Source organism: Callithrix jacchus, chromosome 21, assembly GCF_049354715.1.
Source record: "Callithrix jacchus isolate 240 chromosome 21, calJac240_pri, whole genome shotgun sequence".
In the NCBI taxonomy this organism is placed as follows: domain Eukaryota; kingdom Metazoa; phylum Chordata; class Mammalia; order Primates; family Cebidae; genus Callithrix; species Callithrix jacchus.
The window spans coordinates 48,963,200-48,985,710 of record NC_133522.1 but is presented as its reverse complement, the minus strand read 5'-3'; the positions used below and the strand labels follow the sequence as shown (position 1 = coordinate 48,985,710).

At 57.4% G+C, this 22,511-nt stretch overlaps 1 long non-coding RNA gene across 1 annotated transcript in view; it reads right to left on the bottom strand.

Moving 5' to 3' along the window:
• Nucleotides 1–6,645: 6,645 nt before the first annotated feature.
• Nucleotides 6,646–22,511, bottom strand: part of LOC103789680 (uncharacterized) — a 29,060-nt gene continuing 13,194 nt past the window's right edge. Inside the window, exons 2-5 of the long non-coding RNA XR_004737634.3 lie at nt 13,454–13,531; nt 13,145–13,266; nt 7,975–8,199; nt 6,646–6,784 (exon numbers count right to left, since the gene is read on the bottom strand). This is a non-coding gene — a long non-coding RNA (uncharacterized LOC103789680). The remainder of the gene's footprint in view (nt 6,785–7,974; nt 8,200–13,144; nt 13,267–13,453; nt 13,532–22,511) is intronic.

Genomic DNA, 22,511 nt, shown 5'->3' with positions numbered 1-22,511 from the left:
GTGGAGTTGTGGCTACCTCTGATGGAGGAGGAGGGGCTGGGATGGGGGGACCTGACAGCAGTGACTACATTTCAGCTTGGTCCTTGGTGCCAGTGTTCATGATGTAATCACAATAATATTAAAATAGGCCGGGCACGGTGGCTCACGCCTGTAATCTCAGCACTTTGGGAGGCCGAGGCAGGCTGATCATGAGGTCAGAGTTTGAGACCAGCCTGGCCAACATGGTGAAACCCCATTTCTACTAAAAATACAAAAATATTAGCCAAGAGTGGTGGCACTCGTCTGCAATCCCAGCTACTCGGGAGACCGAGGCAGGAGAATCATTTGAACCTGGGGGGTGGAGCTTGCAGTGAGCCAAGATCACACCATTGCACTTCTGAGTGAGGCCAGCCCCAAGAGGGTGGCAACTGGTCTCTCAGTGAAGAGGGTCGGAGATGATGCCGGGGACTGGGCAGAGAGACCATGTCCCTGCTGCAGGGATATCTGTCCTTCCTCCAGGACATGCCATGGGAGTCACGGCAGCCTGTGCAGGTGCTTTCCAGGGCACCACTGCCTGGGGCCTTGTGTCCAGCGTGACGCTCTGGCCAACCCTCTGAGGACGTCCCAGCTGCTTCTGTAGGGCGAGGGGCCCTGGCACCATGAGGCGGAGTCAGGCCCTGGTGCAACACTGCCCCTGCCAGTGACTGCTGGGGATTGGAGTCACAGCCGCTGGGTGGAGGGTGGCAGGAGCAGCGTCAGCACCTGGCATGGGCCAGGGGCACCGTGGCCCCAGCAGCACCTCGGCTCCTTCCAGTGACCGGCTACGAACCAGGGTGCATTTTGCTCCTTCCCTGTGTTTGTTTCCTCTTCAAAGTGAGAGTAACGGTGGCATTCACCTCGGGTGGGCGGGGGGGGGGAGTTTGAGGGGATCTTGCTCAGTGAAGTGCGTTGTAGGCGTGGACTGCCCCCCCCCCGGACGGGACAGGGATGGCCGTAGCCATCTAGGTTCTTGTGGTACCCTCTGGAACAGGAGCCAAGGTGACTGGAGTGTCAGCCCTTCCTGCTCCCATCTGAGAGTGTGATGAGGACTCCAGCCTGGCAGGGCGGCCACCATCCAGCACCGAGGGGAGGGCATGGGGCAGAATGGAAGCTGGCCGGCTCCCTCACGCCTGTGCCAGCCTTTCTCTGCTTCCTCCTTTGTCTTCAAGATCAAAAGCACAGCCGGCCTGGGCTTGCTGCTGGGATGCAGGTGGGGCTCCGGGGGGAAATTAACAGCTTTGAAAAGGGTCGTGAATGTGCACGGAAGCACCTTTGGTGGAAAATGAAAGCTCCTGGGAGCTTGCCAAGCAGAAGCAGGAGATGAAGGTCCTTTCGTGTGTGCACGCCACTGTGGCGCCCAGCCTGGGGATCCAAGGCCAGTGTGCCAGAAACGCCTGGAAACAGCAAACACAATGGGCCACACCAGGGAGGACACCCCCTCTTAGCGCCAGCAGGGAAGTCCTTCCCTGACCTGCAGGGTCAAGGTTGACACCAGGAAGCCCATCCCCTCCACCTGCCTGAGTTTGTAGGAGGCCCTCCCAAGGCAGCCATGGGGGCCTCAACACAGGGTCAGGAAGGAGCTACTGAAATCAGGCGGCTCTCCAGGGAGGGGATTCCCTGGCCTCTGGGCCTTCGCCAGATGCTATTCCCATGAAAATGGCCCAGACTCAATCCGAGAAGAGTCACTGGCTTCCCCTCGAGGAAGGTGGCCCATGTCTCCAGGCTCTGATTTAATCATTTCTGGAAACTGGACAAATTATTCTTATAAATGAGCTTCATGAGCAAAACCTGAAATCCTAAATTAAGTGACATTCTTAAAAGAGCACTGCCACGTCAATTTCTGATTCAGTCATTCATTACTCAGTAACAGACGACTCCAGACTGAGGGTTAAAACAACCATTTCTTACCCTTCCCAACCCTGTGGATTGATTTGGGGGTTCTCTTGCTCCCACAATGCCACTGGGTGCAGGGATGGTTGGAAGGTCCCAAATGGCCTCAGTCCTACCATAGCTCAGCTGGGCTGCTGGTAGGAGGCCTGGTTCTCTGCTGACTGGGCCTCTCCATGTGGCTGCTTGGACTCCCTCACAGTATGGCAGCCGGATTCCCATACATGGGGAGTGGAAACCCAGTTTTCTTAAGATCTGGGTGTGGAAATCTCAGGATGTCACTTCTGCTGCATTGTTTTAGTCAAACCCATTAATGGGGAATTCACGGAGCAGGAATTCAAGGAGGGGCGGTGTGCAGGTGCGCTTGCAAGGGAGAAATGGTGGGGCCACCTTTGATGACCATAGTACCATGAGCCTGTGTCCATGCAGAGCCACCTTGCTGCCTGCCCAGGGCCAGTGTGCAATGACAAAGTTATGTGTGTTGGGGGAGCCTTAGAGGCAGGTGCTGAGCACAAACCTGGCTCTCAGTGCTCAGGTACCTGGGCTCCTGCAAGGTGAGATGGCAGACAGTGCCCTGGTGTCCTTCAGAGTCCGCTGGGCCTTTCACTGTCCCTGCAGCCATCTCTATCCATCTCATGGGCCTAGGATCTGTAGAGCTTGGACCTTCTCCATCACCACTGCCATGGAGGCTCCTTCCCACCCAACAGCCTCCCAGTAAGCCCTGACAAGGCTTATCAGCTGGTGGGAATCCACCTGCAGGGGCAGAGAGGGGAGACCAAGTCAAGCCCTACTGACTTTTGCCCCTATCTGTAGGCTGGGGAGGAGAGCACCCAGCTCTCTCCACCCCATGTGGAAACCCATCCATTATTCCACCTCCCTCCCCACCCCAGGCTCCAGACAAATCCTGTGCGTTGATCTAACATGAGGAGAATTTAATTTGGTAATAAACTTGGATGAAGTTTTGCTCCTGAAAACTGAGCCCACCCCCATCTGCACTTGGCCATACACACCCAGCCTTAGGATTTGAGGGCTCAGCTCAGGAGGGAAGAGGGTGGGCAGCCGCTGAGGCCTGTGAGACTCTCATGGTGTAGCCACCTAGAGAGGGTGCTTACAGAAGTCCAGAGTCCAACGTGTACCTGAGCAGTCACTAAGGTTTAAAACAGCATCTGGACCTTGGAAATGTATGTAGCGTTTAGCAACAAGCCGCTTCACTTCCAGAGATTGACCTCTAAGCAAAACATCAGAGCTGTGTGCTGAGAGCCCCTGAATACAGTGATGTTCTGTGTGACATTTGCCATTCTTTCTGCAAATGCCCGAGTCCTGCCCGGTTCCTGCTTGTGAGGAGAACAAAACAGTGAGCAACGGTGAACAGTGTCCCTGCCCTGGGACAGGGGGTTCATGTTATTAGCTTTTGTAAATCAATAGATAAAATAAACTTGACTGAGATGGGATGCACATAGCCAGCCCTCCAACTCCCCTGCCCCAGCTTATGAATGCTTACATTCCTGTGGGAAGTAGAAAAGTTCCTTTTTAAAGTTTCCTTTCTTGTTAAAGGATAAATCATAAGTGTGCTAATAACTTTGTGAAGCCCTGTCCTGTGTAACTGTTAGACACCCCGTCCTTACAGGCAATGGTACATCATATGTCCTTGTACTTAAACCAAAATATCCGTGCTGGACGTGCTCACAGGCATGACCCAGCTCTCCATTGTGTTTACCTGTTTAGAAAAGTTTTAAGTTGTTAGCCAGTTGGGTTTTAGTTTAGATTGTAAGATCTGGCTCCAGCCAACGGAGATCAGACACAGCAGTGAGGACGGTCCCAAACCCATAAGAAATAAATTTCTGTGTTTCCCTTTGCTCTTTGTACTCTCATGGCAAACCTGCTAGTGGGAGTACCCTTTCTGCAGGAAGTGAAAAGAATTGCTTTGCTGAGAGATCCTTTGTCCCAGTACTGATTTTTCCTTGTGGCACAGAGGATGTATTTCCAGCTTCTGTCTCCAACAATTTTCTCCAGACTTCAGCCCAGACACCACATGGGTGGGCACCCTCCCTGAACCTAACACAGCTCATGCTCGGGAGCCTGTGTGGTCTCGCCCACAGCACTCGTGGTCTCTGATCAGCGTGTTCATCTGTGGACTGGCTGTAAGTCCCACAGAGCAGGACCGAGCCCTGGCATTGTGTCCACCAGGTCCCACAGCAGGTGCACGGGTGTGCAGTGGAGTGGACACACGCTGAAGCCCTGTGGGGCCGGGCACTGGGCCTGTTTATCCACCTGCTGCATTATTTAGCAATTTAAAAGGAGTTGTAGAAAAATACATCTGAGAAATGCTGGTAAGATTACATCAAGGGAAATAAGCCCATCATAAAAGCACACGTACAATTTGATCCCAAGGAAGGTAATAATAGTAACATCTATGCGTTAAAGAACAGACTCATCTCCCGCTTCAGGGAATGCAAAATGAGACAGCCTGTGAGTACACTGGGAAGGGAAGAATAGTAGGCCAGACTTTGGCAGTTTCATTAAAAACCAAGTTTATTACTGGCCGGGTGCGGTGGCTCAAGCCTGTAATCCCAGCACTTTGGGAGGCCGAGGCAGGCAGATGGCAAGGTCAGGAGATGGAGACCATCCTGGCTAACACAGTGAAACTCTGTCTCTACTAAAAATATTTGAAAAATTAGCTGGGCGTGGTGGCATGCGCCTCCCAGCTACTCCGGAGACTGAGGCAGGAGAATCACTTGAACCCAGGAGGCAGAGGTTGTAGGGAGCCAAGATCACACCACTGCACTCCAGCCTGGGGGACTGAGTAACAGACTCTGCCTCAGACAAAAAAAAAAAAAAAAGGCTTAAGTCTATTACCACGACCCAGCAATTGCACTCTGGGCATTTATCCCTAGGAAATAAAAACTTGTGATCACACCAAAAAGTGCACATGAATGTTCATGCAGCTTTATTTATGACAGCCCCAAACTAGACACAACTGCCCCAGATGTTCTTCACCACGTGACCGGCTAAGCAAATGGCTGGGTGTGGAATACAGCCGTCGGAAGAGGCAAGGTTGGTGCACTTGCCCACCTGCCCCATGTCAGAGCTGTGCACCGAGCGAAAAGGCCAGTCCCAAAAGGTCACGTTCTGCCTGATTCTGTGTATACGACTGTCTGAAAATGACCAGGTGCGCAGCTGGAGACCAGATGAACGGCTGCCAGGGGTTGAGGATGGTTCCGGGGAGGGTCCCAGTACCGGAGAGCCCAGGAGAGATCTCTGGGTGATGGGGCAGCTCTGACCCCGGACTGGGTGGCGGCTTCATGAATCTACACACGTGATCCAACGGCGGAGAACGGGGCACACCTTGTCCAATGCCCATTTCCTAGCGTCGATCTTGCGCTGTGGTGAAGTGCTCTGCAGCCATTGCAGGAAACTGGGTGAAGGCACATGAGCACCCTCTCCACTCCCTGCAATCCGACAATTATTTCAAAGGAAAAGTGAAAGAAAACAATGCTGAAAAGAAAGATTCCTAAAGCTAACTGGATTTATGTCTTAGGGCTGAAATTACACTGATTTTCTTTTTAAATCCACGGCATTTTCTATTTCCCACCCTTTCTCCAAGCAGCGTGGATTACATTTGAAACTAAAAAGTAATCAGCAGTGAGCATGAGGGGAGAGCAGGGATAGGACGTACAAGGGCTCTCTGCACTGTCTTCACCACCCTCTGTGTTTCTAAAATGACTTCCAAATGAAAAGAAAGCTTTTAGGCTGGGCACAGTGGCTCACACCTGTAATCCCAGCACTTTGGGAGACTGAGGCAGGAGGATCCCTTAAGCTCAGGAGTTCAAGACCAGCCTGGGCAACATAGCGAGACTTCATCTCAATAAACAAACAAATAAACAAATAAACCTTTTTTTTTCAGAAAAGGAAAGTTTTAAAAAACAAATCGCAGATAAGATCAAATGTTTTCCTGAAATGAAAAGACAAAATGTAACAAAGTTAGAACTCTTTGCTTCGGGGAAACTCACTAATTAGATTAGAGCGATTAAAAGAGAAAAACAAAAATATCATGAAATGTTTCGAACAAGGCATTTAAAACATTTTGCAAGTCCAGTCTCTCCACAGAGTGCTTAGAGATGGCATTGTTGAATTTTCTGTCCCTAGGGCGATATCTTGGTGACTAGGCATATTGGCTTAGTTACGTAACAAGGAACCACAGACGAGGTGGGTGGCTCAGACAACAGAAATGCGTTCTCCCACAGTGCCGGAGGCTGGAGCTGAGATCCCGGTTCCACCCGGCTGGCTCCTCCCAAGGCCTCTCTCCTTGGCTTCTGTGTGGCCAAGGTCTTCGCCGTGTGTCCTCAAGTGATTATCCCTCCGTGTGTCGGTTCCTAACCCCCTCTTCTTATAAGGACACCAGTCAGATCGAATCAGGGGCCACGCCGTGACCTAACTGTACCTGAGTCACCTCTTAGCATGGTTTGGCTCTCAGACATTCACGGCAAGTTTCTCTGTGAACATGTTTTCAGGTCTCTTGCGTATACACCAAACAGTGCAAAGGTCCCTCCCAATAATCACATTCTGGGGTGCCGGGGGTGAGGACTGCAACACACGGACTTTGAGGAGCTCAATCCAGCCCGTTGCGATTGTCTTTTGGGTTGATGTTTTAATTACCACTTTGCAGAAAACGCCGAGAAAAGCGGTGAACAGGCCACTTTCAAGGACAATGACACAAAGAAGCGAAGACAAAGGCAACAATTTGAACTTAATCGTTGTATTTATTATTTACATCCCAGGCAGCAAACTTCGGGCACCGGATGGACATTCCGGGACTATCTTCGAACGATTTTATGAACGACGTAAATGTCTCCCCTTTGGCTGTCTTCACATCTGCATCCTAAAGAGATTTTCAAGGTATACAATTATTCAGACACAGGACAAACCCACTCTGGTCTGATTAAAAGAATAAGAACATCTACGTTGCCCTTTCAGCATGAGAACTTGGGCTGACAGATCTAGACCTCCCACTTTTCCGGGTTCCTCTTGCAAGCGCTCCCCACTGGCGGGGTCGAGTTCACAAGTTGCATGTGAAGTTAAGCCTATATCAATACTAACCATACTGAACTGTGTTATTCTGGAATACTAGCAGTTTGGGAATAAAACATCGAGGCACCAGTAATTCCACTTTTAGGTGTAAACTCAAGAGAACTGAGAACATGTTCACAGAAAAACTTGCCGTAACGTTTATAGCAGCATTATTTGTAAGAGCCAAACAGTGCAAACCACTCAAATATCCATCTGTTTGTAAATGGATAAGCGAAACAAGATATGTGCATAAAGCGAAATATCATTTATCCATAAGAAGGAATGAAATGCTGACACATGGTACCATGTGGATGAGTTCAGAAAATATTATGCTGAGTAAAAAAGCCACACACAAAAGACCACATGTTATATATGAAAGGCCCAGAACACGCCACTTCATAGAGAGAAAAAGCAGATAAACAGATAGATTAGGTGGATTAATGGATGAACAGATGGATGGATGGATGGATGGATGGATGGATGGATGGATGGATAAGTAGATAAATGAATGGATAGATGAACAGATGGATGGATGGATGAACAGATGATGCATGGATGGATGGAGGGATAAATGGGTGGATAAATGAATGGATAAATGGATGGATGGATGGATGAATACATATATAAATTGATGGATGGATGGATAAGTAGATAAATGAATGGATAGATGAACAGATGGATGGATGGATGAACAGATGATGCATGGATGGATGGAGGGATAAATGGGTGGATAAATGAATGGATAAATGGATGGAGGGATGATGAATGATGGAAAGATGGACGATGGATGGATAGATGAATAGATAGGTGGATGATGAATGAATGGATGGATGGATGGATGGATAAGTAAGATGGGACATGACAGGTGAGTCCCAGTGACCGTTAGATGCAGCCATGACATAAACTTGTCAGGGGAACTGGAGGAATGTAGAGCCTCTTTTCCTAGACCTGCCATCCAAAGGCAATCACAGTCCTGACCCCTAAGGTTCCTTGACCACTTACCATGTGCCAGGCGCCATGTTGTGCACCGTGATCAGCTCACCGCAGGGACCAGAGTGGCAGGCAAAGACTTGGAGAGGCTGCCACAAGCACTGGCTGGGATGGAGCTGTGCAGCTGGACTCTGGAGACTTGACACCCCGGGACAGATCATCAGAACTGGAATTGGGACTTCTCATGACTCCATCAGCCAAGGCTGAGCCCCACTGTCCTGCGAGCTCAGTGCAGCCCTGGTGGTGAGAAACGCGCCTCCTCCTAGCTCCTAAACCCTCATGAACAGCTCCCACCCTTCCCTGCACCTCGTGAATGCTGACCTGCTCCATCCTGCCCCCAGCCCACGTGGCTGGCAGGACTGGAGCTTGGCTCTGAGGCCATGCTCCTGGGCCATGCCTGCCTGCCTCTCACGAGTCCTGGTGGTTTCCAGCCCTGCCAAGGGACAATGATGAGTAACAACGTGTTGGTTCTGTGCTGGGGCGGCTCCAGATGGCCCTGCATCGGCTGATCCCCACATTCTCCCAGGAACACACGGTGGAGGATGTGCCTCTGACCCTGGAATCCTCAGCCTCAGCCACTGCACTATCCCCTGAGCCACACTGCTTTTTGGAGCCTCAGTTTCCTTCTCTATGGAATGGGCGCTATTCTGATTGAGTTAAGTCATCTGAGGATGACTGATGGACGGGCCTTCTCGCCTCCAGTGTCTGCCCACAGCAGGTGCTCAAGGGGCTGGATCCCACCAACCCAGGGGGCCCAGGACCAGGAAGCTAGGGCCCGCCTGTACTCTGGCTCCAATAATACACCCCTGCCTCACTCCGAGACAAAGCAAGGCTTCACTAATCAGGGTGCTGTGGCCTGAGGCCTGGCCATTCTGTCCCTGTAGCTGGAGCCTGGCCCCACTGCTGGAACCCTCCTCACCCCGCCTGCTGCCCCCACCTCTCTACTCCACTCATTTGCCAAGTCCTTGGATATCTCCTGCAGGCATCCTTGCCTGTGCCCACCTCTGCCCACTGGGAAACCCACACGTGGCCCATTCCCTGCTCCTGCTGGGTCCACAGGCATGAAGGGTGAGCTGGGTCCAGACAGGTGAGACGAGGCCGGAGGGGTGGAGCAGCGCCTGCCACGGTTGGGATGAGGGCCAGGTTTGAGTAGGTCAGAGTTGCCGGGAGTCCAAGGCTGGGAACCAGGCTGCAGGCCAGTGGGGAAGGGCAGGGGCCTGACGGGGTATCGGGGGAGCCAGCTGACAGTGTGGGGCCAGGGCAGCCGTCCGCAGTCTGCAGTCCCAGAGCCAGAAGAACAGAGGTTTGGGTAGTAAGAAGGGGTGGTTCCTCTGGGTGCTGAAGTCACCCAGGGAGATTGCTGAATGTGGTGTTGGGGGAAACTGAGGCCAGGGCAGGGCTGTGATGAGGAGGTGAGGGGGAGGCTAGAGCAGAGGGGGCTTGGTGGGGAAGGAGAGGAGGGAGGGGCTGGAGCTGCAGCAGGCCCGAGGATGTGCCCCATGCCAAGGGGTGGAGTCCAGGAGATCTGGGTCCTGACCAACAGCAGAGGCTAGCAGTCAAGGCTGGCACAAGGCGGCCCTCAGGCCCTGGGAGACAGTGGGTGGCCTCAGGCTCCCTCAGGGCCGGCAGAGGACCCTCCTGATGCCCCACTCTCTTTGCCAGATGCTGAGGCAAGTGCCTCAGTTTCCATCTAGAAGCTCCCCTAGCCCAGGGAACCCCCAAATCAGCATGCCCCTTTTTCCATCTCTGCACCCTCTCAGGGGAACGCCAGGAGGAGGGGCCCTTCCCATCCCCCAGAGCTTGATTTCTGCTGAACTATAGGCTTCAGGCTTTCAAACCCCTTCGCCCAGCACCACAGCCCCAGTGCCATCCCTGGCTCAAAGCACAAGCCCAGGCAAGGTAGCCGGTCCCCTGGGGTCCCCACGCAACCTGCTTACCCCAGGGCTCGCCTGTAGATGCAGTTGGAGTGAGCAGCACCCCCTGTTCTGGGTGTGCAATGACGTTCCCTCTACCAGACCTGCTCTGTAGAAATGCCCCCAGACAGACCTCACATGATGCTCTGTGGCCTCATCATCAGTGTACCCCCAAAACCGGGGCAGTTTCCACATTGCTACCGCAGGGTGGAGGCCTCTAGAACTTTCTTCTTCTGTGCTTTTTCAGTAAAGGAATAGCTTGTGCACAATGAGCTGCACTCACTGAAACCATCCAGATCGGTGAGTTGGACAGCTGTCTACAGCATGAGACCACCACAGTCAGGATTCGGGGCGCCCCCCCACCCTCGAAGTCTTCTCCACCCACCACTGACCTGCCTTTTGTTGTGGGGATTATGCAGTGATGGACCCTTTCTGGAAGCAATGAAGCCACCTCCCCCCTCCAGCCTCCCCTGCCAGAGCCTCTTATGACCACCTCCCCTCCCCTCCAGCCTCCCCTGCCAGAGCCTCTTATGACCACCTCCCCTCCCCTCCAACCTCCCTGGCCCCCCTCTCCTGGAGCGCCCAAGCCTGCCACTGCCCCGGGGCCTTGGCACATGCTGTTCCTGCTGCCTGGCGAGCCCTTTCTCCAGGCGCTGCCTCCTCACTTTCCTCAGGTCTGTGCAATGGCATGGCATCAGGGAAGCCTCCCCGCCTCCCCCCAGCGTTAGATGGCACCAGCCCCTCCCCTGAGCTCTGCCTCGCCTCCGACCCTGGTGTGGTCCAGCGCAGCACACACTGTGGCCATCAGCCACTGTCAGGAAACTCTGGGAGGTCAGGGCCTGCGTCTATGGGGTTTTACTACGGTCTCAGTGTAGCCCCCCAAAATCCAGATATTAAAGCCTCTCCCCACAATGTGCTGGTGTAAGAAGGTAGGGCCTTGGGGAGGTGGGGCCCTTACAAATGGAATTACTGCCCTTATGAAAGGGACCCCAGAGAGCTCCCTCACTTCTTCTGCCACACAGAGATACAGCCAGAGGGTGCCATCGATAAACCAGAAAGCGGACACTGAATCTGGGGCACCTAGACCGTGAACATCCAGCTCCAGACAGTGAGGAATGGGTTTCTGTTGCTTATGAGCCCCCATCCTCGAGCACGTGTGATGGCCGCCAGAACAGACCAGCAGGTTTGCTGCACTGACACAGAGCGTCTTCACTGCCTGCCTCTGCCACATGGGCTGCCAGGGCTTGCAGATGGCCGATGCCCCTCTCTCCCCCGTGCCTGCCACACAGGTTACACAGAACTCCCACAGACAGGGCCTAAGGGAGAGATGGAGCGCCGTGGTGGAGGAGGTGGGGAGGGGAACACTCCTTTTTATCACATGGCTGATAGCACTTCAGCCAGGCCTGGAGCCCCAGCCTCTGAGCCCACGCCAAAGTCACCTCCCCACAAACATGCTGCTTTCCTGGGTGGGTGGAAGGAGCTCCCTACTTCCCCACACGGGCAGGGCCAGGCTCTGGGGCTGGCTGCTCAGGCTCAAATCCCAACTTGGTGTGACGTGGGTGACATGCTCAACCTCCTGTGCCTCAGTTTCCCTTTCTGTAACATGGGGCTCATCACGGTTCCTACCTCCCGGGGTCTGTGGGGACTCAGGGGTAGCTATGGGAGAGGTTGGCCAGCGTTTGATGAGCTAAAATGGGAGGGGCATGAGATGGGGAGGTGGCAGGAGCTTCAGTCCCCCAAGAGCACCACAGGGGGGCTGCAGCCTGGCACACCCATCCCGCTGCCCCTGTCTTGGGGCCTGGCCTGGAGCGGATCACTTCCCACCCCACCCCCTCTCTGTGTCAGGCTGTTCACCCCCACCTTCCTGCCCTGCACCCCCAAAGGAGTGTGCAGATGGATGGATGCTAGGGCAGATATCCAGATGGACAGACAGCATCAAACACCGCAGGTACAGCAAAGAGGAAGCCTCAGTGCAGCGGGGCCGGCGGGGAGCGAGCGCACGGTGAGAACTGACATTCACCCCCCAGCACTGCCCAGCAGCCTGCTCTCCAACTCACTCAATTAACCTCCGTCCTCCATGAGCAGAACACACTCTGCTCAGTGTCACCCAGGATTCCATCTGGCAGAAGCCAGCCCACTTCACATGCAGCTTAAATAGAGCTCTCTCCACCCTCAGAACACACTTGAGCGTAAGTCTATTTCTGCATGTGTTACGTATCACTCACCCCCCATTCACGGACAGGGAACACTTCCCTATGAATGGCGTTCACACTGAGACGGAAGACACCCCTTCCCTGCTGGAGAGAAGGGCTGGAGCTCCAGCTGCAAAGCCCGCAGCCACAGGTGGAGGCCTTGGGGTGCTCCTGGGAACATGGGCAGACAGGCGGATGCCGCCTCCCCAGCCCCACGTTGGCTCCTGATGGGTGAAGCCTTGTCCTGCTGCTGGCTGGACCTGATCAGGACGGAGGCAGACAATTCAGGCCCCCACAGAGCAGGCTGGCTGTGACAGTGGGCTGGATGGTGGCCCCTAGGGAGCTGAGCCCACCACCAGGACCACACAAGTGGATCCAGCAGGGAGGAACAGGAAGCACCCTGGCCAGCTCATTGGGTGGGATCACAGCGGTGTGAGCTCCAAGCTGAGGACTCTGGGCTACTGGGAGGGCCCTGAGCAAGACCCAGGCCTGCAGGGAGCGCGGGGCTTACACCAGGCTGGGCCACCTCCACCCAGCACTGAAGGCGCATGTGGCCTTTGGGTGCCGCCCACTGGAGAAACACAGGAGGCCCCTGATGCCTTTCGACTTGGCCCGTCAGCCACTGCAAAGTCACATTGTAATCAATCCTATAATTTTGCTCTGAATAGCACAATTAGGCCACTTTGTACTTTTATGAGCTAAAGTTAATTTGTTAACTATAAACATTTCACCCACCATTTCTGAAACACTGTTTTGGATTATCTTTTTAGAGGACTAAAAAAATTGGATGGGTTGCCTCCAAGAAGCCCAGCCAGACCTCATCCCAAAGAGCTTGATTTTGTCACAGAGGACTGCAGGGCCCCGGGAGGGTGGCGAGGACACTGCAGGGGCTGGACACTGCCCACCAACTCAGCTCCAGCGACCCTCCCTCCACACAGTGGGACAGGGTGCAACCTGGCAGCTCCACAGTGGAATATCCCCGGAGCTGGTCAGAGAAATCCACACTCTGCCCAGGCACTGAGTGTGTGACCCCAGCGCCACCTGCGCCATCCCAGACAGGCCTCCTCCACAAGTCACCTGTCTATTCCCAGGCAGGAGAGGAAGGCGTCCACCTTGAGGCCACGTCTTCCTGGCATGAATTCCTCCCTGAGCTCACTCCTCCGCAAGCTTCTCTGCCTCCTTCTTGACAAATGCTACACCTGTGATTTGGAGGGGACTTTCAAGAACCTGCCTTCATCTGGGTGGGATGACAGGCCAGGGGCAAACCCAGGAGACACCATCCTCCCCAGACAGCCCTGCAGTCTCCCGCCCACTCTGGGGAATACACGGGCTGTGAATGAAAGTTGGCCAAGGCGGTTAGAAATGAAGTCACAGAGAAATCTTCACCTCCACAAAGACGTCCTCAGCGGCTCAGCATCCCCAGACCACCAGAGAGGATTTCCCAGCATGAACTCCCATCAGCATCTGTGTGCAGACAGACACTCCTTACCTGCTGTCTCTGTGATGGGGACACCCCCTCACCTGCTGTCTGTGTGATGGGGACACCCCTCACCTGCCGTCTCTGTGGTGGGGACGCCCCTCACCTGCCGTCTCTGTGGTGGGGACACCCTCTCACCTGCTGTCTGCGTGGTGGGGACACCCCTCACCTGCTGTCTCTGTGATGGGGACACCCCCTCACCTGCTGTCTGTGATGGGGACACCCCTCACCTTCTGTCTCTGTGATGGGGACACCCCCTAACCTGCTGTCTGTGATGGGGACACCCCTCACCTGCCGTCTGTGGTGAGGACACCCCCTCCCTGCTGTCTGTGGTGGGGACACGTCCTCCCCTGGGTTTGTCTGTGTGGTCTGGGCTCCTTCTCCCTGGGCCTGTCTGCATGTGGGTCCCGGAAGGAAGGGAAGCCACTTGCTTCAGAGCCAGAAGTTCGTGTGCATGGCCTCCCAGTCACACCTTGGGTCTCTGCGAACTTCGTCCGTTTGCAGCAAAGCTACTGAGCTCCCAGCTGCCCTGGTGAGCACTCCAGGTTCCCACAGCAGCCCCCACAAAGTCAGGTTTGTGTCCTGTGCCACGTGAGTCATGAAGAGTGGTAGAGAAAGAGCCTCCAGCAAGCAGAGCCAGCAATGGAGGGAGGAGGCAACTTCCTGCTTCCCAGGCTGTGAGACCCCACCATTGTCTGACCCACTGCCACAGCCTCCTGGACACTACGGAAGGGCTCAGCTCGGGGTGGGGGATCAGCATCTCCCCTGTGCCTGCCTCGAGTGTGGAACCGGCAGACCTGTGCGGAAGAGCTGCTTTCCTGCCTTTCCCGTCTCCGGGTGCCTGGACTCCTGGGCACATGCCATGGTCCTGAACTCCCGCCCCTTTGCTTCTGGAGCTCCAGCATTGCCCCTTTTCTTTGCTGGTGCCTGAAACAATCACTGCAGCAGATCCTGGGTGAGGAACCAGCCTGCTCACAGCTGCTGTGGACCCAGGCGAGGAACCAGCCTGCTCACGGCTGCTGATCCCGGGTGAGGAACCAGCCTGCTCACGGCTGCTGATCCCGGGTGAGGAACCAGCCTGCTCACGGCTGCTGTGGACCCAGGCGAGGAACCAGCCTGCTCACGGCTGCTGATCCCGGGTGAGGAACCAGCCTGCTCACGGCTGCTGATCCCGGGTGAGGAACCAGCCTGCTCACGGCTGCTGTGGACCCAGGTGAGGAACCAGCCTGCTCACGGCTGCTGTGGACCCAGGCGAGGAACCAGCCTGCTCACGGCTGCTGTGGACCCAGGCGAGGAACCAGCCTGCTCACGGCTGCTGTGGACCCAGGCGAGGAACCAGCCTGCTCACGGCTGCTGTGGACCCAGGCGAGGAACCAGCCTGCTCACGGCTGCTGTGGACCCAGGCGAGGAACCAGCCTGCTCACGGCTGCTGTGGACCCAGGCGAGGAACCAGCCTGCTCACGGCTGCTGTGGACCCAGGTGAGGAACCAGCCTGCTCACGGCTGCTGTGGACCCAGGTGAGGAACCAGCCTGCTCACGGCTGCTGTGGACCCAGGTGAGGAACCAGCCTGCTCACGGCTGCTGTGGACCCAGGTGAGGAACCAGCCTGCTCACGGCTGCTGTGGACCCAGGTGAGGAACCAGCCTGCTCACGGCTGCTGTGGACCCAGGTGAGGAACCAGCCTGCTCACGGCTGCTGTGGACCCAGGCGAGGAACCAGCCTGCTCACGGCTGCTGTGGACCCAGGTGAGGAACCAGCCTGCTCACGGCTGCTGTGGACCCAGGTGAGGAACCAGCCTGCTCACGGCTGCTGTGGACCCAGGTGAGGAACCAGCCTGCTCACGGCTGCTGTGGACCCAGGTGAGGAACCAGCCTGCTCACGGCTGCTGTGGACCCAGGTGAGGAACCAGCCTGCTCACAGCTGCTGTGGACCCAGGCGAGGAACCAGCCTGCTCACGGCTGCTGTGGACCCAGGCGAGGAACCAGCCTGCTCACGGCTGCTGATCCCGGGTGAGGAACCAGCCTGCTCACGGCTGCTGTGGACCCAGGCGAGGAACCAGCCTGCTCACGGCTGCTGATCCCGGGTGAGGAACCAGCCTGCTCACGGCTGCTGATCCCGGGTGAGGAACCAGCCTGCTCACGGCTGCTGTGGACCCAGGCGAGGAACCAGCCTGCTCACGGCTGCTGTGGACCCAGGTGAGGAACCAGCCTGCTCACGGCTGCTGTGGACCCAGGTGAGGAACCAGCCTGCTCACGGCTGCTGTGGACCCAGGCGAGGAACCAGCCTGCTCACGGCTGCTGATCCCGGGTGAGGAACCAGCCTGCTCACGGCTGCTGTGGACCCAGGCGAGGAACCAGCCTGCTCACGGCTGCTGTGGACCCAGGTGAGGAACCAGCCTGCTCACGGCTGCTGTGGACCCAGGCGAGGAACCAGCCTGCTCACGGCTGCTGTGGACCCAGGCGAGGAACCAGCCTGCTCACGGCTGCTGTGGACCCAGGCGAGGAACCAGCCTGCTCACGGCTGCTGTGGACCCAGGTGAGGAACCAGCCTGCTCACGGCTGCTGTGGACCCAGGTGAGGAACCAGCCTGCTCACGGCTGCTGTGGACCCAGGCGAGGAACCAGCCTGCTCACGGCTGCTGTGGACCCAGGCGAGGAACCAGCCTGCTCACGGCTGCTGATCCCGGGTGAGGAACCAGCCTGCTCACGGCTGCTGTGGACCCAGGCGAGGAACCAGCCTGCTCACGGCTGCTGATCCCGGGTGAGGAACCAGCCTGCTCACGGCTGCTGATCCCGGGTGAGGAACCAGCCTGCTCACGGCTGCTGTGGACCCAGGCGAGGAACCAGCCTGCTCACGGCTGCTGTGGACCCAGGTGAGGAACCAGCCTGCTCACGGCTGCTGATCCCGGGTGAGGAACCAGCCTGCTCACGGCTGCTGTGGACCCAGGCGAGGAACCAGCCTGCTCACGGCTGCTGTGGACCCAGGTGAGGAACCAGCCTGCTCACGGCTGCTGATCCCGGGTGAGGAACCAGCCTGCTCACGGCTGCTGTGGACCCAGGCGAGGAACCAGCCTGCTCACGGCTGCTGATCCCGGGTGAGGAACCAGCCTGCTCACGGCTGCTGTGGACCCAGGCGAGGAACCAGCCTGCTCACGGCTGCTGTGGACCCAGGTGAGGAACCAGCCTGCTCACGGCTGCTGTGGACCCAGGCGAGGAACCAGCCTGCTCACGGCTGCTGTGGACCCAGGCGAGGAACCAGCCTGCTCACGGCTGCTGTGGACCCAGGCGAGGAACCAGCCTGCTCACGGCTGCTGTGGACCCAGGTGAGGAACCAGCCTGCTCACGGCTGCTGTGGACCCAGGTGAGGAACCAGCCTGCTCACGGCTGCTGTGGACCCAGGCGAGGAACCAGCCTGCTCACGGCTGCTGATCCCGGGTGAGGAACCAGCCTGCTCACGGCTGCTGTGGACCCAGGCGAGGAACCAGCCTGCTCACGGCTGCTGATCCCGGGTGAGGAACCAGCCTGCTCACGGCTGCTGATCCCGGGTGAGGAACCAGCCTGCTCACGGCTGCTGTGGACCCAGGTGAGGAACCAGCCTGCTCACGGCTGCTGTGGACCCAGGCGAGGAACCAGCCTGCTCACGGCTGCTGTGGACCCAGGTGAGGAACCAGCCTGCTCACGGCTGCTGTGGACCCAGGTGAGGAACCAGCCTGCTCACGGCTGCTGTGGACCCAGGTGAGGAACCAGCCTGCTCACGGCTGCTGTGGACCCAGGTGAGGAACCAGCCTGCTCACGGCTGCTGTGGACCCAGGTGAGGAACCAGCCTGCTCACGGCTGCTGTGGACCCAGGCGAGGAACCAGCCTGCTCACGGCTGCTGTGGACCCAGGCGAGGAACCAGCCTGCTCACGGCTGCTGATCCCGGGTGAGGAACCAGCCTGCTCACGGCTGCTGTGGACCCAGGCGAGGAACCAGCCTGCTCACGGCTGCTGTGGACCCAGGCGAGGAACCAGCCTGCTCACGGCTGCTGTGGACCCAGGTGAGGAACCAGCCTGCTCACGGCTGCTGTGGACCCAGGCGAGGAACCAGCCTGCTCACGGCTGCTGTGGACCCAGGCGAGGAACCAGCCTGCTCACGGCTGCTGTGGACCCAGGCGAGGAACCAGCCTGCTCACGGCTGCTGTGGACCCAGGCGAGGAACCAGCCTGCTCACGGCTGCTGTGGACCCAGGCGAGGAACCAGCCTGCTCACGGCTGCTGTGGACCCAGGTGAGGAACCAGCCTGCTCACGGCTGCTGTGGACCCAGGTGAGGAACCAGCCTGCTCACGGCTGCTGTGGACCCAGGTGAGGAACCAGCCTGCTCACGGCTGCTGTGGACCCAGGCGAGGAACCAGCCTGCTCACGGCTGCTGTGGACCCAGGCGAGGAACCAGCCTGCTCACGGCTGCTGTGGACCCAGGCGAGGAACCAGCCTGCTCACGGCTGCTGTGGACCCAGGCGAGGAACCAGCCTGCTCACGGCTGCTGTGGACCCAGGCGAGGAACCAGCCTGCTCACGGCTGCTGTGGACCCAGGCGAGGAACCAGCCTGCTCACGGCTGCTGTGGACCCAGGTGAGGAACCAGCCTGCTCACGGCTGCTGTGGACCCAGGTGAGGAACCAGCCTGCTCACGGCTGCTGTGGACCCAGGTGAGGAACCAGCCTGCTCACGGCTGCTGTGGACCCAGGTGAGGAACCAGCCTGCTCACGGCTGCTGTGGACCCAGGTGAGGAACCAGCCTGCTCACGGCTGCTGTGGACCCAGGCGAGGAACCAGCCTGCTCACGGCTGCTGTGGACCCAGGCGAGGAACCAGCCTGCTCACGGCTGCTGTGGACCCAGGTGAGGAACCAGCCTGCTCACGGCTGCTGATCCTGGGTGAGGAACCAGCCTGCTCATGGCTGCTGTGGACCCAGGTGAGGAACCAGCCTGCTCACGGCTGCTGTGGACCCAGGTGAGGAACCAGCCTGCTCACGGCTGCTGTGGACCCAGGTGAGGAACCAGCCTGCTCACGGCTGCTGTGGACCCAGGTGAGGAACCAGCCTGCTCACAGCTGCTGTGGACCCAGGCGAGGAACCAGCCTGCTCACAGCTGCTGTGGACCCAGGCGAGGAACCAGCCTGCTCACGGCTGCTGTGGACCCAGGTGAGGAACCAGCCTGCTCACGGCTGCTGATCCTGGGTGAGGAACCAGCCTGCTCATGGCTGCTGTGGACCCAGGTGAGGAACCAGCCTGCTCACGGCTGCTGTGGACCCAGGTGAGGAACAAGCCTGCCCCCAGTGCGCCTGGCCTGGCTGCTTCTGCTCTTCCAGCACATGCCCCTGCTAGCCCAGGCAGGGAGTGGGGAGGTGGTGGCGGACGGGACCCCTTGGAAGTGTACTCACTTTCACATCACACCACTTCCCCACCTAGGAGGGAGAGTCTCAAAAAGACCCTTGCTTTCTCGAGGAAGAGGCTGGTCAGCATCCCGTTGGCCCCACAAGGCTGCACATCTAATCCTCTTCTCATGCAGGGTGTGGGGAGAGCAGCCCAGGCTCACTGGGCCCTGGGCCCTGCAGTGGATGGATCTGGGGACACCTTCTCACCTGCTGGAACCCTGAAAAGCCTGAAAAGCCAGGCACCCAGAGTGTCCCAGCATCAGCAGCCCAGGCGCTTCCGGAAACCCTGCAAACAGCGGCTTGCTCCCGTCAGCTGCCAAACTCCAGCCACACTCAGACTCTGAGAGTGGACTTCGCCCCCAGCCCTGCCTGGGCAGTCCCCCAGACCACAGTCCAACTCACGCAGGCCACACTGACCGGGCCACGGTTTGCTGTGCTGTCTGGCATGGACCACGGCCCCTGAGGTCTGCAGTGCACTGAGCTGTCACCTGCTGCCAACTCCCCAGACCAGAATAAACCCTGGGGAGCCCAGAGGCACAAAAAGGAAACCCAGTCCCCTCATCTTGCGGTTTTTTCCTGCGTTTCCAGTGAAGGGAGGGAAGGGAAGGGGAGCCCAGGAGGACGTGCAAGGGGGAGGGACGGTCCGAGACCCAGCTTTTCAGCATCTACCATGAAACGCCGAGAGCAGAGGGTTAGCAGGTCCCATCCCCTCTGAGGGCGTGACCCACCAGGGCTTCCTTCTCATCGAGGGAGAGGGGAGGTGCATGCTGGGGTTGGGTTTTCCTCCGGGTCACGGAGGAAAGACAGCTGCTCTGCCTGGAGTAAACAGCAGTGCTAGGCAAGCATGCAGAGGCGACAGTGGCCAGAAACAAGAGCGGAGGCGCCCCAGTTAACAGAGCCGAGCCTGATGGCAGCACCTCCAGGCCCACATGGGAGAATGACAGCTCACACTGACAGTGCGCTTAGTCAGCGTCCTTCCTCCTCAAAGCCTGGCAGACGCTGACCCGCCACCCATGAGCACACCACTGCACTGTCCTCCAGAGCTGGCCCTCAAGGAGTTCCAATACCCTGAGCTGCCGAGACCCCTCAGAGCCCCTTTGGTGGAAGGCACTTTTTGAGGCTGCCCGGGTGAGCATGGGCTCCCAGGCCCTGGTGGCATTTGTCATGGATGGCACCGGTCTCTGTCCCTAGGTCTCAAAAGCAGGGGAGGGAGGGTATTTTTGGCATCACCCAACAAAAGCAATCATGCCCACTGATTTCTAGCTGAGATGCCAGAGATCCCTCAGTTAGGGAGAGGGAAGAAGCAGGCAGCTCCAGGCAGCCTGACCTGAGGCTCTGCTGCAGCCTGAGGCCCAGGCAGGTCCCTCACTGATGAACCAAGGAACCAGATGATGCCCATCCACATCCATCATGCCCAGGCATCACCCTCAGCCCCCCTGGAGTAACCGTTCCTGACCTCAGAAGCCCGATGTGGCCACGGCTGCTCCATTTCTCCAGGTGAGGGGGGCACATCGCAACCATGGCATTGGCTCTGGATGGCCACAGTACTCTCTGCTGGTGAAGCACATCCCTGGGACCCCCCAGCACGCCTCTGGTGGGGGGTTCCAGTCAGAAAGCAAGTCCCTGGGCAGCTGATGGAGCAGCCTGGGGTTTCATTCATTCGTTCATTCAACCATTCATTCATTCATTTCTGGCTTGGATGCCCCACCCATCAGAGCTGTCAGCCTTTTGTCCACACTTCCCGAGGATTGGTTCCAGGGCTCTGCTGGTGGCTCCCGGTCAGCTGCATTGACTGTGTACCTCCTGGGCCTCTGGCGTCTTTGGGAACTCGTCCACTCTTCCATCATTATGCCCCACAGGGGCCTCGAGGGGACAGACTCCTTAAAGCTGGCACTTCCCTTACTGTCCACTCTGTCACCAGCTCCCCAGAGGAAACCACGAAAGGAACTGCCCACGCTTGCAAAGAAGGGCACGTGGCTTTCTAACCCCTCTGGTCATCTTCCAAGCCCCTTTGGCCCAGAGCGCTGCAGGGGGGTAGTGTGGCTGGCAGAGCTGCCCCTCCAGGGCAGACCCACAGTGCAAGGCTCAGCCCCTCCAGACACTGTGCCCTGTGGCAGAGGTGTCCCTGGGAGCCTCCAGGGCTTCTTTCCTACATCTGCCCTCTTGAGTGGAAGCGGTGGGCCCCAGGTGAGGGACTCTGCACAAGTGGAGGCCAAGGAGAGGCCTGCACCTGCTTCTGGTAGAGGGAGGGGAGGCCTTCTGTCTGCACAAACCAACATTGCAAATTGCTGACCAGTGGAGGCGGGTGTTTGCTGAGCTGCTGGTGCCCCGACCAGGCAACTCCTGAGTCTCTGGTGAGGTCTGGGGCTGAACGGGAGGGTTTCAGCTGCTCCCATGAAATATTTAACCTTTGCTCCCAGCAATCGGAAGGCCAATGAGACCGGGAGATAAAACATCACGGTGACAGGGGCCTTCCAGAACTGCGGTGCGGTTCGGCTGGGAGGCTCTGAGTGCCGTTTCCTGCTTCCCGCCGCTCTTGCTTGCTCTTGGAACGGGCACAATGCACCAGTCCGTGAGAAGCTACTTCCGATACGCAGAGACACCCAGGAGATGGATGTGCCAGTGGAGGACGAGCTCACACACACCTGACACTCGCTGAGCAGAAAGTGGATTTGATTAAATCAAGCCTGGGCCCAAAACTGTTAAACGCAGTGGACCAAAGATCTCTAAAGTTTAAGAAACAAAAAAGGACACAGAATTAGATAAGGGCAATGTCCCTTGAAATTTCTGGTACATTCTGGGGGTTCCAGCCCAACACTAACGCTTTTCTCAACAAGAGCCGGGACACGTCAGAGTCCCGCTGCCCCCAGGCCCGGCTGGGAGTCCAGGCCGGGCATCTTCCGTCCGCCCCACACCTCATAAACGTGTTTCCTGTGACAGTGCAGGACCAGCACAGGCAGGCAGCAGCCACAGGGTCTCTGCAGAGCTGGGCACCGATTCAAACAGAGAAGCCAAGAAACTCAGACAGCAAAGGAGGAGGAGAGGCAGCAACCACCGAGGATAATTTGTTTTCAAGGAGAGCAGGGGGAGCTTCAGTGTTACTTCTCATCAAATGAGTCTCGTAAGTTAAATTTGAAACACAGTCATGATAAAGATTTCTAAAGTAAAATCTGCCTCGGTTGGCGCCAGGATGGCCTCGGGCAAGAGGGAGTATCGGTGCTGTGTCAGTGAAGATGCTGTAGCGGAGACGCCGGACTGCCACTCGGCAGCAGAGATGCCCCCTGCAGATAGATGCCTGGCACCCCCTGCGGTGCCTGTGAAACTCCGACAATGTTCACCCGGTGGCTCTGCCATCCTTGCAGTGCCGTTTCCATGGCAACCCCGCGGATGCGTGCAGGCCCGGGCATCTGGAAATGGGTGTCCAAAGTCACGTGCAACCAGCCAGCAGGCTCAACAGCAGGAAGGCAGAGCATCACAGTGACAACAGCAACAAGCACAATAACGAGAGCGGCAGAGCCGAGTGCGGTCCCCGGGTGCCCGGCGCCGAGCTGAGCTGGACAC